This window comes from Natator depressus, chromosome 4 (genome assembly GCF_965152275.1).
Source record: "Natator depressus isolate rNatDep1 chromosome 4, rNatDep2.hap1, whole genome shotgun sequence".
In the NCBI taxonomy this organism is placed as follows: domain Eukaryota; kingdom Metazoa; phylum Chordata; order Testudines; family Cheloniidae; genus Natator; species Natator depressus.
Window position 1 is genome coordinate 83,530,757 of NC_134237.1, and position 17,842 is coordinate 83,548,598.

Consider the following 17,842-nt stretch of genomic DNA (forward strand, 5'->3'; position numbering starts at 1 on the left):
CAGCCTTGCATGATCACCATGTAGGATTGAGGTCTTAGTTTTTCCATTCCTTATAAACAGACAAGGAAAGAAGGGGAAAAAAGCTATATAAACTTTTTTCAATTACTTCTTTTTATTTACACACAAATTCACTACATGCTATTTAAAGGGTGCTCGATTACAAACTGGATTTCTTATGTAAATATACAACAAAAAAATCAAATTGACAGTGTCCTTTTCAAATTAAAAAGTTTAGAGGCGTGGATGATAGTGTCAGTGTAAAACTATCCTCAATTCCCATTCCCAGACTGTATGCAGATACAAGGAGCTTTGGTCAGGTGACATGGTTTTCTCATGGGACTTTAGGAGCATGCCCTGCAGGTTGATTTAATGGAGAAGTTGTAAAATGCAATGGCAAATTATCTATCAGAGTCTTCCTGTAACTGTTCAATTTAGTAATGCAATTCCCCATTTGCTGGCAAAGTTTATGCTTTTAAAAAAAGATGAGACACTTCACCTTATCACTTAATTGTGTACAGGTATTGCAGTGAAAATGTACATTTTTTAATGCTAAGTATAAAGTATTAAAATGCATTTGACTTACATTATTACATAGGGCAACTCTTCCACCTATCCAATATGCTATATGTACATGTCATGACATTATTCTCTACTGGTCACTGTTAACGATCATTTCATTCAATATATTTTATTACAGTAAGTATATTTTGGGTTTTAATTGATTTTTGTTCAGATTTTCATTAATTTATAATATGTTTCCATTTTTGTTTAATCTAATAACTGTCTGATTCACTGTAGCTGCCTTCAATAATTCAATTACTTTAAAAAAGATTTTGTTCCCTTTTACCTCAAATTAATATCCATCAAAGTTAGTCCTGAATAGTAATAAGTTATAGTAAAACAAATAGTTTTCTGTAGAAAGAACAGGAGGACTTGTGGCACTTTAGAGACTAACAAATTTATTAGAGCATAAGCTTACAGTAGGATTCAGTAGGTTTCCATTCAATAATTGGACACTCCCATTCAAATCAGTAAGGCTAACATGACACTGGTCATAGTTCAGTAGCTACAGTACCTCCCAGTAGTTGGTATTAATATCAATCAACTTTATATTAATGAACGCTTTTGTCCACGGTAAAAGAGCAGTTCAGTGGTGAAGCTAGAAACAGAACCCTCCTCTCCTGACTCGCAGCCCAATGCTCTATTTGTTAGATTATTCAGGGACATATTCTGGCCTCAGTTACATAATTATAACATGAGTTGACATCAAGAGGGCTGATCAGTTGTAAATGAGAAGCAAATTCAGTCCAGTACCATGGCGCGGGGCCTAAATTAACAATGATGTGATTCCACTGATTTTGATTGGTTTGCACCAGAGATGAATTTGGAATTTTATGTTTGTATTGAAAATTACAGGCCAGATTGTGGCTTTAAAACAGAGCCTGCTGGTAGGGAGGAGCATGACAGTGAGTGTTTCAGGGAAGAGAGCTTCAATTCACCCCAGGGCCCATGTAGAGCCTTGCATGTTAAATAAGGGGAGGCAACTTGCATTGTTCCTATACTGGTACTACAGAGGACTAGTTCAGTTTCCAACAAAGGTTTGCCCTGGCCAGTGTCATCTCCTCTTTGCTTGGGACACCCTTTTCTAGTTGGTCAATAGCTGAAACTAGGGCAAAGTTATGCAGCCTTCATCGCTCTCAATAGAAGGCAAAGATTAGTTCAAGTGGGTCTGGGCATCAGCCTTCCTTTCATTCTGCTTCCCTAAATTATTCGTATTATTGTAACATCAAAGAGACTCCTCTGACTGATTCAGCTGGAACCACTGTCTACTGGAGCTAGCTTCCTTGCAAGTCTCCAGACAAGAAAGTGTGTGTGTGTAACACACACACACACACGCCCCTTGTTAATGACTATCCAGGTACAAATGCTATCACTGTAAATAGCCCTTATGGGACCCTTATGATAGCTTTTTTGTTTAACCCTTTCTATGGCGAGTTTACAATCAAGTATTTGCATATCAATAATTCATATCATGCATTTTCCATAACCAACACGACCCTGCAAATCATGGTGCACAGAACTCGGCATTGCTGTCCACAAAAATATTCACAAATTAGTTGTTCTTCCTATGTGATCAGCTGTCCTGAAAATACATTCAGTGTTCCAAACAACTCGATGTTTGTTTTAAATGAACTTATGCATATTCAGAATCTGTCTTGAATTCCAACTTGCCACTGTAAAACAAGAGGAATGTTCAGCTATAAACCCTAAGGCAATATATGATTAATCATACTGCAGTCTTATTGGGCACTGAATGTCACCATGGCTTTACACAAATATTGTGCCACTGAGAGTGCAATTATCAGGCTGCAGATAAAGCAAGACATAAAAAGAGAAATCTCACATTTGGCAGCACGTTGTCAAACATGCCCTATTAGGGGAAGGAAATAAAATGTTTATGAACTAATTTATTCAGAACCTGTTTGCAAGTTTCTATCGTTAGCATTGTTCGATCCCAGTAAAGGTTAGATTGATTTGAATAAGAAAGACACAAAGCCTCAAAGACTACATCAAAAATATTACCTGCAGTCAAATCAAATAAATTCATTGTTTTCTAGTGGCCATAAGAAACTCACTGTTTCTCTGCTGATATCATTCAAATAACTGTTGTGTATACTACCTCCCTGTCTTTCTTGGTGTCAAATAATAGTACTGCCAGATAATCCATTGGGTTTGGTTTGTTTATTTAAATCAGTGTTTATGCTTATGATCACGTCATCAACCTAAACCTAAAGACCTTGCAAAGCTGCACAACATAGGAATGAAAAACTAGGATGACTATAAATAATATACCATCTGAATGGTATTACTGCCCATATTTGACAGAAGCTGTTGGAAGACATCAGACTTAGTAACATCAAGTAATAAAAAAAAAAAGTGCCTAAAACAGCTGCTGAAGTTTAAAGTCATAATGTCGACAGCCACAGAGATGCAAGTCTGGATAATAATAGGGGTAATATACATCTGAACATCCTCTATAAACTGCATCTGACCTCTTTATGAAAAATAAAATGGAGAAGCTAATACTCCCAGTTTAAGTGACAGTCCATTACTTTTGAAAAAGCAATCATGCCTCCCCCACAGTAATTAAAGTTTCTTTCCTCTCCCCGAGTCTGCACAGCTGCCACTGTGTACATCTGATGCTAAGGAGACAGAGCAGGTTTTAAACCATAAGGGCTGCAGGACTAGAGCTACCCAGCAGCTCCAGAAAATATCTTCATTTTACAGGTTATTAAATTAATTATATTCCAGGAAGGATAAGGACACTTTGAGGCTGATCCTGCTCTCACTTGTGCTGGTTTTACACAAGCATAACTCCACTGGAGTCAATGGAGATTAACAAGTGTAAAACCAGTGCAAGTGAGATCTGAAAGAAGTGCACCTCTGATCACAGAGGTGCAGGAACACGTGGCAATAGAATGGGGTATGGTGTCTGGGATGGGCATTTAAAACAATAGACGTTTAGGGCTAAAGTCTGCTCTCAGTTACTGCAATGTAAGTTGGCTTCCATGGCATTACTCAGCATTTACACTGATGTAAACCAGAACAGAATTACACTAGCATATGAAGGAGCAATAAAACATTTTACCAGTATTCTGAGTGAGAAGCAAGCCAAATTAGTAGGGAAGATATCCCTACTAAACCAAAAGCCTTCAATACATTTGAGTAGGGATGTATCTCCCAATTTCTCTTTGCAAGTATTTGCATAAGAAAATAGTTTACACAAGAATTTCTGAACTTTATGCGAGGTTAAAATTTCACCATTTCTACCAATGAACAGCCATTTGGGGCAAAACTGGAGCATTTCCATTCTGGGAAAACTCCATAATTTGATCTAGAGAGATTTGCCACCATTTTCTGCCTTTCTTCAGAAAAATAGCTGCTCTGTTGGCAAAAACTACCTTTTATTGTTCTGCCAATTTGCAAAATATTTGAATTGAGACCAGAACACAGATTCTTACCATGAAATAATTGTTTTTCTTGTATGCAATGAAGCTGTGGCATGTTGGTTCCAGAATATTAGAAAGACAAGGTGTGTGAGGTAATATCTTTTATTGGACCAACTTCTGTTGATGAGAGAAACAACGGGAGTTGGTCCAATAAAAGATATTACCTCACTATCTTGTCTCTCTATTTCTTTTCTTGGTGATTAACTTTTTCCTCTGAAGGGGCAGCTCATTATATTTTTGAGGTCTCCCATTCTTCACTTTCAAAATATTGATATCGCATATGAAAAAATATTAACAGTTTAATTTAGCCCAAATGGAACCACCAGACACATCCAATTTTATTTCCAGAGGGTTCAGGCTCACTTGTACAGGCCATTGTAGCATTCAAGTTTCTTTTATAGGAACTTGCTCATTGTTTCACAGCAGATTAAACACAGAACATCATGGTGGCACAGTAATCACTGCTAGATCATTTAAAAGTATATTTCAAATACTGAAAAATACTATCTTTTTAGATACCCTGTTCTAATTGCAACAGGCTGCTTTTATTCCAGGCTCCAGCACCCATAGCTATTGAGTTATAAGCCAGATATGTGAGATTACATTCCACTCAGATCACACAACTCCCATTGCAGTGAGTTATCAGGTGGAAAAGAGCCCTCAGCGGTGGGGAATATTGCTTAAACAGGACATACATTATCTCCAAAGCAGAAATGATTTCCCAGGATACCTAGTGAAAATTGACGAACTGCATTATCTTCTAGCTCAGTGACATGCTCCTCCACTCAAAAGAGTAGTAAATGGATATGGTCAGGAAGTTTGGCATTGGAAATGAAGTTCCAAAAGCAATTGAGACTAAAGAGAAAAATCAGGAGCCTGAGGAAGAGAGAATTATATAGGAGGAGAGAGACTGTGTGATTAGGGAAAGATATTGGGATCTGCAGATAAGAAATTAGAACTAAATAAAGATATGAGAAAGCATACTGCTTCTAACAGAAGGATATTTTTTAAAGAAAGTAGGCTTGAGGGGGGAAGAGGAGAAAAATCTTAAGTATTTTCTGCTGTAATAACTCCCATTTGAGACCAAAACAGCAACATTTTTATTGGCATGCTACTATAGAATCTCTCACTGGACATTTTATGTGGCCTTTGATTATTTGACAGCTTGCGTTTTCAGCAAATGTGATGGCTTTCCCTTATTTCCTGAGTGATTGGCATACTAAGCCTTCCTTTGCAGAATACCCATCCCTATATTACCTGTTCTTCATATACAAAGGGGTTCGAGCTCACCTAACATTCTACACAGAGTTTGGCTATTTATTCTGGGCCTGCGCCTGCAAGAACTCTATTCCTGAAATTCCCACCATCTTGAAATGTGAGCAAGCCATTTGTTGAAGAATTGGGACTTTCGTTGGAAGATCTTCCATCCTTTTTTAAACAATTTTTACAACACTGGCCTCTTCCAAACAGCAAGGCAAAATGATGCTTAGAAAGATGTTCACAGTCAATTATTTATACACTATGATTAATGAAAGTACATGGGTAAAACTTTAAGCAGGTGAGTAATCCTGTTGACTTCAATGAACTACTCAAGCACTTAAAATTACATAAAAGTTTAGGTACCTGCTGAATCAAGACCTTTACAACTAGTGCTTATCTGCACTTAAACATACGTGCTGGACAAAGTCAGGTTCAACTACTGCAAAATGTAAACAGAGGAAAGTGAAAGTGTGTGTGTGTGTAGGAACACAGGCCCCATCCTGAAAGCTCTCCACTTGTGGAACTTCAGCTGTACTCAGTGCAAGTTCTTCACACAGACAGCTTGCAAGATTAGTATAAATAATGGCAGCAAGCTATAAGCCACATCAATAAAACTCACTGTGGAATGTTAGAAGAGATGGAATTCTATTATTAATCAGGATAAGCCAAATGGGTTAAAGCTCATTTATGCCATTTCCATATTCTCTGTTAAAATGCTGTTTTACAAAAAAAAGTGAAAGAAAATCTTTCACACTGTATACCCTTTTCTTTTCTGCAGGTACAAAGATTGCAAGAGAGAATTAGGTCACAAATTAAATGTCATTTTTAAAAAAACTGTGCCTAAAATTAATGGTTCGAAACAATCTACCCAGTTTCATTGAAATTAAGTTCTTTTTGGATGGTGTGTGAATTACTAATGTATAATACAGAATTCACCTCATAATGCTTAACATCAGAATCACCCCTCTTTCTTTTAAGCTCTTCTCATACTTAGTTATGATATATAAAAGAAAAATGACTTTCCATTTACTATTCCCACACTTTAAAATGTAGGGACATAGACACAGCACATTAACTACTAATTGTCAGCTTTTAAACTCAGACATAAGGTGCACATGTACACATTTTGAAAATTCCACTAATGCAATGGTGAATATAACTATGGTAAGAAATGTGGAGTTGATAAATGTACAAAAAGAAGTTAGTTACACCTTAGTGAGACAAAGGCAACAATTCTCATTGACTTCAGTAGCAGCAAGATCAGACCCATCTGAGCTGGCTAGATTCAGCGCTTCTGCACATGAGCACAACTGTTGACATCACTGGAAGTTGCACCCACTTTGGCTGGGTCTCAGTTTGGTCTCCACTCTATACTCACTCTCTAGTCTCTCCCCATCTTTCTGATCTCCTCCTGCTGCTGCTAGACCATGAGCAGTATAATATTATGTGAACAAAGGGCTTGATTCTCCTCTCAGTGATTTTACTGTGTAACTCTTGAGTTAAACTGGTATACATGGGAGGAGAATCGGGTCCAAGAGTTTTTATACTAATAATAAAGGACACATACTGTGTAGCCTGTTAACATACTTGGTGAAGGTGAGCCCACCAATTCCAACAGCACTATTGTAGTTCTGCACTATAAGTCGCTGATCCTGTAAGCTGATCTGCCCAGACAGACCCTTCGATAGGGCTCCACATACGCATAAGGGTCTACCTAACACAGATCGAGGACTAAATATCTTACAACTGTGGATGTCATTTTAGATAAAAAAAAATGTAAATACAATTGAGGTAATAATTAAATTAAATATTTATTGGCTTCTCTGAGTGGGCACAGTCCTGTGGACAGAACTAAGTATTAGCAGCAAAGGCAACCTGGGATATTTTGTTCATGGGCACTGTGGCAGAAAACATGGCAACAAAGAGGAATTGAGGACACTTGCCTTTTTGGTAGCTTTCCTAACTCAATGTCTAGGGGCCAGTAAAGATTTTGTTTGTTTTTAATGTGGTAGTAGAAATCACTGCAGATGGGACCTAACAAATATATCATGATGTCAAAATGAATTTAGTCATTCCTATAGCTGCTGAATCTCCGTAAACAGCATGTAATGCATTAATGTCATTTTATCTTTCCAAAAGATCCATCTGGCATTGACTCTTTAATAAAGACATTTAGAAGTACATTTATATATATTTTGTAGGATGCTAGCACCCTTTTTATGGGACCAAATTTTCCAGATACTTTCAAGATATAGAGCACCTACCTTTTCATGACAAGGAGCCTCAAGATACCCGACAGAAGATATACAAAAATAAGTTGTAATCAGCAATGCCAAGCTAACAATTAACAGCAAAAGGGAAAAATAGAAGTGTTATTGGATTTGATTTTAAAAGAGTTGCAGCAAATGTAAGGAGGAGAGCAGATATTGGGATTCATCCAATTTAAAATAATCCTTGTTTAGGACTTCATCTGCAGACAACTATGCACAGATATACAGGCTCCAATTTCAATGAAGCACCTACATACGTAAAATCAACGCAACCTAAGCACATGCTTAAGTGCTTTGCTGAATCAAGACCATGATTACTTCCGCACAGGGCTGGATTAACTCTCCTGTGGGCCCGGGGCTACTAGATTTTGTGGGGCCCCTGTATACAAGTCTTTTTCCTGGGAGGGAGTTTGATGCAGGGATGGTGCTGGGGGCAGCGGCAGCGCATGGAGCTGACTCCCCCCTACCAGGGGCTGCAGAGACGTGCTAGCAGACAGCTGATTCCAGGAGCGGCGTGGGGTCACATCATGTAGGCAGCCTGCCTGAGCGCCCTGCTGTGCTGCAGGACTCTTAGGGGCCTGGAGTTGGAGATTGCTGCCTGTGATTTATTTTTGTGGGGTCCCCCTTGAGCCGGGGCCCTGGGCTGCAGCCCCTTAAGCCCCTACCTTAATCCATCCCTGCTTCTGTAGGGGAGGTCTTTACAGAACACCTAATATCATGACAAATAAAATAAAAGACACATATATATTCCTGACCAGGACCTGGGAAAAACTGTAGAAGATACCACTCGAAAGGAAGCTAAGCCAAATTTTACAATAAATCCAGTGCATGCTAGAACAGAGCTTTGGGCTAAATCCTGGTTACTATACAAAGGCCAGCTAAAATTGGAGAATTTCTTTGTTCTTAGCCCAAGGCTGGAGCAAATGGAATTCTCTCCCTGAGGCTGCTCGGCAGTAGTGGAGCCACACAGCAGTCATTGTAGAAACCCTGGGACTGCAGTAGACAGTCTGCAGACAAAATCATTCAAACTCACCATTCAACAAGACTGATTTTGAGTACTTTTTGTATTCTGTGAATCTGATCAGTTTATACAGGACTCATGGGTACAAGGCATACGATTAAACAAAGTTCTACACAGTATAATTTAAAGTAAAGGCATACTATGTTTGGGGAAGCCCTGTTTGACCACCATCTCTAGGATGGTCCTCCACTGTCAGGAGAGAAGGAGAAGTCCAGTGTCTTACTGTACATAAGTGATGTGTCAGACAATGAATCCTACTTAGTCTACGTTGTCAACAAGACACAAAGGGCCAGGTCCTCAGCTGAGGTAAGTCAGTGTATCTCTACTGGCTTCAATGAAGCTCTGGCGAGTTTTAACCAGATCCTTGGCTGTTGTAAAAGAGCAGTATTGATACTCTGTTCTGTGCTGATTGGCTGTTTGCTCCAACACTCCTCCTCCCTCATAATCTCTTCCCCTCTGCTTCACTCCACACCTGTCCCTTCTACTCCCCCCATCTATCTTCCCTTCCATTTTTATTTTGCTTTAGCTGATCCCTTCCTAAGTAGCCCTTCCCCCAAAATGAAATAAATCATGGAACTAACATGCCATTTGCTGCCATCACATTGTTCACACTGCTTGTCTGTTCTATCTCTTCTCTTATAATCTAAATAGACAAGTCAGACACAGGGTAATTTCTTCAGGGCAGGGACTGTCTGCTACTCTGTTTATACAGTGCCTAGCACAATGGATCCCATTCTTGCTTGGTCCTTAACTACTAACACAATATAATCATGATTAATAAACTATTATATTCACAAAGAGCCCGTCATTTAAGAGCAAAGCACTATATAAACATTTATCCATATAAGAATCATTTACTCATCAGTGAAATTAAACAAGAGGCAGCATTCCTCATAGGGGATAATGGAAAATTAGTGTTCAACAGTGTAGCTCAACTGTCTTCAGGAGCCATGTTGTGATCACTTAGCTTCTGCATTCTGCTTATAAAGTGTACTGGTGATCTCTGAAGTTTCCACGTTTGAGCAAAATCTTTTAAAATGTTCTCTTTGTTTTATACTTTTGAGTAACAAACAGAGCTCCTTTCAGGTAAGGCCACATCTCCATCATTTTTCTAATTAGGTTTTGAGTCACTGTGAATCACAACTTTCCCATGAAATTCTTGCAACATTTTGATATCAACTGTTTATGTAATTTAACTAAACTTTAATACTTAACTATGTTCCAATAGGACAAAATGTGAGTGCATATCTAACCGTATCTCCAGTATCGCTTTTCTCAGCCCCTGCACAGAATGGACAAAATACCAGTTGTAAATGTGGGACTATGAAACATTGACAGAGTTCACTAGCTTGTTAGTAATTTTACCTAGCTAATGATAGAGTTGGGAGAAGTGGGTGTGAACTGGCATAGCTCCACTGCCAGTTTAGACCAGATGAGGAGGTGGCCCAACAGTTGTGAGTTTACCAAAAATCTAACTTTCTATATTATTGAAAGATAATGGGGTTTTTCCTGCAATATTAATATGGTTGATCATGCTTTTCTGTTTTAACACAGAGATGTAAAAGTAATATGTGCAATGACAAGAGTAAGTTACTGTAGAACAGAGCTATTTGCATAAATAAGCAGTCTAATAAGTCTAATAAATAAGTCTAATAAGACTAATTTTTTCCCATAGCAAGCAAAATAATTTGTGTATTACACTCTGACACATCTTCTTATCAACCCCACCCCCAACTACCAGCCCCTGTTACAACAGATTGGAGAAGCATTTAACCTGCAAGAAAGAAGTTAATCTTCTGACCCCACAGCTCAATTTTCTCTCAGATGAGAGGAAAGGATGGTAATGCTCTCAGGTGAGGAAGTGCTACATTCTGCCCAATCCTTCTAGTAAGATGCCAGTTATTGGTAATGACTGTATTATTACCACTTTCACATCACATCCCTGAGGCAAAATAAGTGATGACTGTATGGATTGAACTATCTCAGTAGTCCTGGGGAGTTGAATTGATAGACTCTCCTCCATGACCACTTACTTAATTCACAGGGTCTAATCATCTTCTCACTTACATCAATTTAAAATCAGGAATTAAATCCACTAAATCAAAGGAGAATTGGGCCCTCAGACTGCAGTTCAGATTTCAAGATTGTATGGTGCCAAAAATCCACAGCAAGCAACATTCTGTGACTTTTTTTTATTTTGAAAGAGGACTATAGAACATGTTGTATCCATACTAGGTTTCATTTGTTACTCAAATTTATATGGATCCATAGCTGAAATTCTCCCATTAATCTCTCCAGCACTTAATGCCTCTTTCGGCAGGTGACATTCAATTTGTCTCTTGTGAAGCTCTTTCCAACATTGCTGCATTTTCTCCTATCCAATAATTCAACAGTTTCCCCAACTTCTATTACTTGGAATGTTCTGTGAAGTGACAGGAGACAGTCTATCTAAATCCAATACAGCCTGAAACGGGAAAAGCTGAAGGGAGAGGAATCATTTTATGTCTCTTACACCACCAATTCTTCCTTGTGTATGGCAGTGGGAGAAGTTCCACCTAAAGGGAAAGCTCAGGTTGCCAGATAACAATTTTGATGCTGAAGTGGTTTAGTTTTGAAATATACAGAACTGCAAGAATACAAAGTTACCAACACACACAGTTTGTCTTTCAGAGATAAACTATATTAGAAACTCTAATTTGAGAGATATGATTGACCTGAAAATACTTCTGTTATTTGTGTATTTGACAACTTTTTGTATTTAATCACTTTCACTATCTCCCTGCATGTTCAGTCAGTTTGTCCCTTGCTTATCCCTTATAAAATACTGAAGGGAACAGAAAAAATGTAACACATTTTTGAAATTTCAGGACATTTTCATAAAGCACCCTTTTAACCACATTGACTAAATTCAGAAAATTAGTCAAAAGAAAAGGAAAGAAGCTGACATCTTTAAAGGTTTCAGCCTACTTCCCTTCAGAATAAGAATAGTTTTGATACACATGTTGGCTGGAGTCACTGCTTAGGATCCACTGGTAATAGCCCACAGGACCCATGCAATGAGTCCCATGTAATATTAGTGGATACAGTCCAGAGGGTGGGCAAAGTAGTTCAATCCATCCACAACCCCATTCCACCATGGACTTCAGTACTAGATGGTACAATCCAAGAACTGAGTAGGTGTATACAGGTCAGTCATCACCAACATCTGTCTTATAAACTCTTAAAGCAGTTCACTTGACAGAACCCCCCAACAAAGAATAGTGGTTATTCTACCTTCCTTGCTCTGGAATCCTTCCTCAGGTGCAGCAGACTCCTTCTGTCCAAAAGAGCCTAGTCAAGTCCATTGCTGAGAGCACTATGTTCACGGAGAGACAGTGGCTAGGCATGTAAAGGAGAGTCTCAACTTTAATTTTTCGAAAGTAAAGGCAAAGTTAGATATCCAAAAGAATGATCTGATTTTTAAAAGCTACTGAGCAATGACAATTTCTCTGAGTTCAGTGAAGTTTGGGTGTGTTTAGTGCCTCTTCAAAACTGTTTAATTATTGCGCCTTCATTGTGGCAGATATGGCTAATTAGACTCTGCCCCATATACACAGGAGGTAGGAGCAGCTCTCTGCAGAGGGAGATAGGACTTGGGACAGGTATTTTCTTAGGGAAGGAACCGTAGGAGCAACCAGGGCTGGAATTCATGTGTTGTTTAAAAATTAGTTTTTTGCTAATAAAAACAGAACTTATCTGACTTCACAAGTGTATGGCTTTTTGATTGGACCAGTTTACAGAGTCCCACAAATAGTAAAACTGTGACCCTGATGGAGTCTGCTATCTTCTTCCTCCATCAGTCACTATACAAAGAGTGGAAACATTCACTATACACTGCAGAACCAACCGATTGAATTCCGCAAGAGCGATAAGAAACCTTTCTGCAGAATTACTTGCAGAAATAAAATTTTATGTTTTACTATAAATAAAGTGCAACCATATACTTTGCGTCAAGTTATTAAACAAGAAACAAAAAGTAAAGAATCTCTATGAAAGAGCACAGTGCGGCATGCCAAAAGGAAAGGCATCTCAGTTGTATACTCTATGCACCTCAGATTCAGACGGAAAGAAGTTACAAAACAGGGTGTTATAAATTATTAATTCAATACAGCACTTTGCAGGAGGACAAAATTGACTTGCAAAAATATATATAATGGAAAGCAAATCTAATGAGAATAGGAAATTAGAAACCAGTGATTCAAGAGACAGGTAGCGAGGAATTGATCATCTGGGAAACAAAAACCACATTTTTGCAGTTCAGTTTATAAAAGGCCTTGTTTTGACATCACAGGAGAAAACACTGATATTTCTACAATTTTCATAAAGTGGACTTCTGGACAAGAGGAATAATTTTACAGTAATGTAGCCATTGTCTCATTGCTGCATAACAGACAACTACCTTACAGTTTGGAGAATATGCCCATAAAATTGTGTTACAAATACTTTTTACAGGAGGAAGGGATTTAAATGTCTGAAAAATTAGCACTTTACTTGAAACTTAAAGTTTGTGTTTTACCTGGATTTGAACAGCCTCATGGAACCACATGATCTGCATCTTTCTCCACATAGGGTGAGAGAGTTGGAACAACATATTTAATTGACCTTGTTTGGTCAAAATAATTGTAACAGAGAACATTGAGTTGCTACCCTGGTCAGATGATTATTACTGGAATTGGATGCATCAGCACTGAAACAAAATCAGCACAGAGCAAGCTGCAGGAAAGGCCATTAGAAATTTGTCTCAGCTGATGAAAAAAAGCCAATGGCCAATTAGCTTAGGGTGCTTTCCGCACCTTTTGAGCTACAGCTGTTAGATTGTACATTCCTTGTCATGTGAGCTGGTCTACAGAATAGTAGTTTCATATTCTGCAGGCTGGTATTCCTCATTCGCTGATACACTGAGTTTGAGAGAGATCAAGCACAGACATGTATTAAACTAGAATTGGCATAGATAAGCTAACGAGCTCCATCCTACTTTTTTCTGAAAAATCAATCAGAATCTTGTCAGAATATAATTGCATTTTCGTTTGATTCCAGCTGTGTACAGAAGGTGAATGTGCAGGTGCTAGGACTAGACACATCTCTGATTATGCTGGTAAGCACATTAACAGAAACTTGACAGCAGCACCCACCACATTATCTCCTGCTGCTGCTCCTGTCACACACCCCATTAGGACCAAATCCTAAAGGGACAGAGTGCTGACTGTGATGTGAGTTGTGACTCATGGTGAACATGAAATGGTTCTCCCAGGAGTCACCAGATGCTACTATATAGTGTCTGACATTTGTGTCTCATTTTAGTGAGTCAGCCAGAGAACCTCTTAGTACAAAAGCAGTGCATTTTAAACTCTGAACACATTTTCCAAATGCTTCAGCGGACACTCAAACATTGACTACTGAGAAGGAACAGTGCCCAACATACACACCTTTGCAATTCACAAGTAGTCTCCTCTTACAGAAACTATTCTATGGCATATTTTTTTACAAAAGTATTCGTTGGAAGGCTGATGCCTTTGAGTGCTCTAATACATATACTGTGTAATTTATAGATCCAAAATTGATTGTTTTTCTCTTGGAAAGTAGGTCTGTTGCCTACACTTTCTTTATTTCAGCAAAGTTCTAACAGATACATGTTGCCTTGGAATCAATATTCTACTCTTTTAATGTTGGGAGTAATTAATATTAACTCCTTCTGCACCTCACAATGTGCATCTGTCATCAAGGAATTCATTTCTTCTTGTGACAAGCACCGTATTTCTGCCACTCTGCTCTGCTACATCCCCACAGAAAAAGAATAGCTTACTTTTAAAAGGTCTGGCACAGGCATTGGGACAATGTGGAGCTATGGTCCAGAACAAAACCATTTTGTTACTTTGGTTAAAAGATATTGTTTTAGGTGTACAAGAATGGTCTTAAATTTGAGCTGGTTGAACAACATTTGTCAATAATTTGACTAATTTTCCCATCACTGTTGAACAAATTGCTTTCATTGGAACTCCATAGCATGAAAATATTACTCAAGTTATTCCATTATCTTAAAGATGCTGGTGAAAAGATAAATTAACTATCACTTTAATTTTTCCCCCTCAGAGAGAGAGAGTTGCACTACAGATTTCCCTTCTCAGCTGATGCTCATAATGCAAGTATTTTATTTGCAGACTCCTCAAAGAATATGATTATTTTTCAGCTGTACAGGATACAACTACAGTGCAATTATTGTACTGAATTCTACAAATGCTTTCTGAAAGATCTACTATATATTAACAAAAGGCGTTACTAGTAACACTTCCTTGCTATTCACAGCATTATACATTTAACTCTTCTACACAAAAGTATGGCCATTCCAAAGATATTTAATTCCCAATCTAAAATATTGTAACAAATCCATGGCCTTTTAACACTTCGTGGTTATCATTATTCTGAGCACCACAGAGGACTTCGTAGCCAAATAGTAAGGATAGAACTCAACTCATGAGCCAGAAGCAGATACCTTGACCTACTTGAGCTAAAAGAGAATCTTTATTAGCTATCATAGTTCAATGACTATGACACAAAGTTGAGCAGTTTAGATTACATCCAACTGAGGTAGCAGTACATGCGCGCGTACACACACATTACATATGGATGAAACTTAGCTCAATGAGAGTCAATGGAAGTTTTGCCAATTATTTCAGTGGGCCAGGATTTCATGTATACTTTTCTAGCAGGGCAAAGCTCATCTGGGTTGACAGGAGTTTAAATTTTGCACCTAACACCAATGTAATAAATCCCTGGACATCTAGGATTCTATTTTAAACTATGCTGTAAGTCATAGCCACTCAGAATGCAAGGGCTAGCAGGGTTTTGGGAGGGAGCACATTTCTACCACTTTAGCTAAAAGAGAATCTCTCTTAGCAGTATTAGGCCTATGACACACAATTGAGCAGTTCTGATTCCATCTACTAGAGAGCAATGGTATGTGCCCACATTAATATATACAGAGAGAGAATACTCAGTTAATTGTATTACATAAATAATTCCAATTTTCAGAAAACAAATGGTATTCCTTAAGGACGTAAATCAAAAATACTTCACTATGAGAGCAGGACAGCCCTCATGATTAATTTGAGCATAACAAACCCATGCCATTTAATTAAGTCACAGATGCACCCTCCCTAGGTAAACATGGAAAAAAGCAGCAGAAGAAATATAAGTGAGAAGTCAGTGATCATAGAATTTTCAAAGCTATTAACTTTTTCAACTAGCGCGCTCAGGAGATTTGTTTATATTTTAGATATTTTTCTTGTCAGCTAACATTTGAAAACATATGTATCCTGATGAATCAATTCATTGCATTAGTCTATGGCCAGACATTTTGCCAACAGACTCTGACCTAGCCTTCCATAATTTGCTAAATTCATAAACTCTACACATTCTTTTACTGATCATAAATTTGTGTCCTGACATACTGTGTACTGACATACAGCTGGGTGTGGCCCTACATCTGGGTGTACTGACATACAGCTGGGTGTGGCCCTATGTGCGTGTGCATGCACTGCAAGAGGCCAGAGAGCTTACTTCAGCAAAACAGGGAGTGGGAACCCAGGCTGATGGAGCAGGAGAGGCTCAGTGAAATCCCAGTACATCAGGTGGCATCCCAGAAGGGAGATCCAAACCGTCACACTATGTTGTAGGGTTTAACTTGAAATATAATTTGGCTCACGGGCACTTATGTCAGCATAAACCAAATTCCAATGAAGTCAATAGATTTACAGTCATAAAACTGGTGTGAGCAAGACAAGAATTAAGTTCTATGTATCTATATGAACATGTAGATATATAATATATGCCAGGTTGTGCTGATTCGGGGGTATCTAAAATTTATGAATTATGAACTCTCTTTATATCTCTTTATCAATCTGCAAACTCCAGTTTGTTTGTAAGGATGGTCTTTGCCTTTCCACTGTCCTTTTATTTCCATCTTGAACTAAAATTCCTAGGGTTTGTGGCACAGGACTAACAACAAGGAATAAGTAAACTTAATGACAGCTCTGACTGAATTGGTATGCTAAAGAGGGTTGCCTGGGAGGGAAACCAGTTCCACCAAGTTATCTACAGGGGGCTGGGTTTAGAGAGTGGACAATCCCCAAACAGAACAAAGAAACCAGGTATTATAAACTCAAGGGATCTCAGAAGACTCAGACAAAAGCAGCTTGGGAAAATAGGGGCATGCTTTTGCAGAAGAGAGGTCTTGTTCAACTGCAGGACCAAAGTTGACATGGAGGAGAAACTCTGAATTCTCACTGTCTGAGCTTTTGAAAGCCCTTCTGAGTCCTCAGTCCTGAGTCCCCCTCTTGAGTCCTCCCCGTGGCCTGCTCTAGTTGCAAATTTCTTCTTCTGTACTGCCGGGCGCTCAGTCTTTCCCATTGATTTTCCTGCACTTCCTTGGATATCAGCCCTCTTTTCTTTCATAAATTTGTGCTTCCCAGCGACCTGAGTGTGTGGTTTTTTTCCCCTTCAGAATCACCTCACCACTTTCCAATTTGCCTTTTCTTTCTCAAAGATCCACTGTCTCTCTTTCACTATCATGGAAGCTCTGTATCAGCATTCCTTTCTTAGTCTTACTAGAAGGGCATCATATCCAGAAAAGGTTTCCAGCACTTTAAATGCATATTTTCTAAGATTAGGTTGGTTTAAAGGGGGGACAACAGCATAGAAGTAGACAGAAATCAACAGCAAGAAACCTAAGTGCAGAGGTTTACCCAACCAAGAGGGGGCTGTGCTAATCACAAGTTTTTATTTTTGTGCCAGAAGATAAGATGTTTTCTTAGAGAAACATGGGAGGTTTTACTGCATCATGAATAGACAATGTTCCCCCCAAAAACTATTTTTTGTGAATCCTCCTGCAAATATTTCTAAAGACTCCACAAAATCCTTAGTCTTCCCTAGGCTCTTCTATCCCTAATAAAACTCTGGTGATCCCATTTATGGATCATGCACCATTCAGATGGTTTTGGCTTCTAATCCCATGAAATCTGAATTTTAATCTGCAAACAACTTTGTAATAGACACACATTTTGTACTTCGGTCACTAGAAGGGATGTTGCCCCATTAATCTCAAAGGATCGGCATAGCAATTTTATCACATTTACTAAAAAATCCATACAGATTTAAGGTTGAGTTCTGGATTTAATTGAAGTAACCTTTTGTACAATCTAGCTTTTAATGAAGTGCAATGAAGTTCAACTCCATGGGGGCCATTA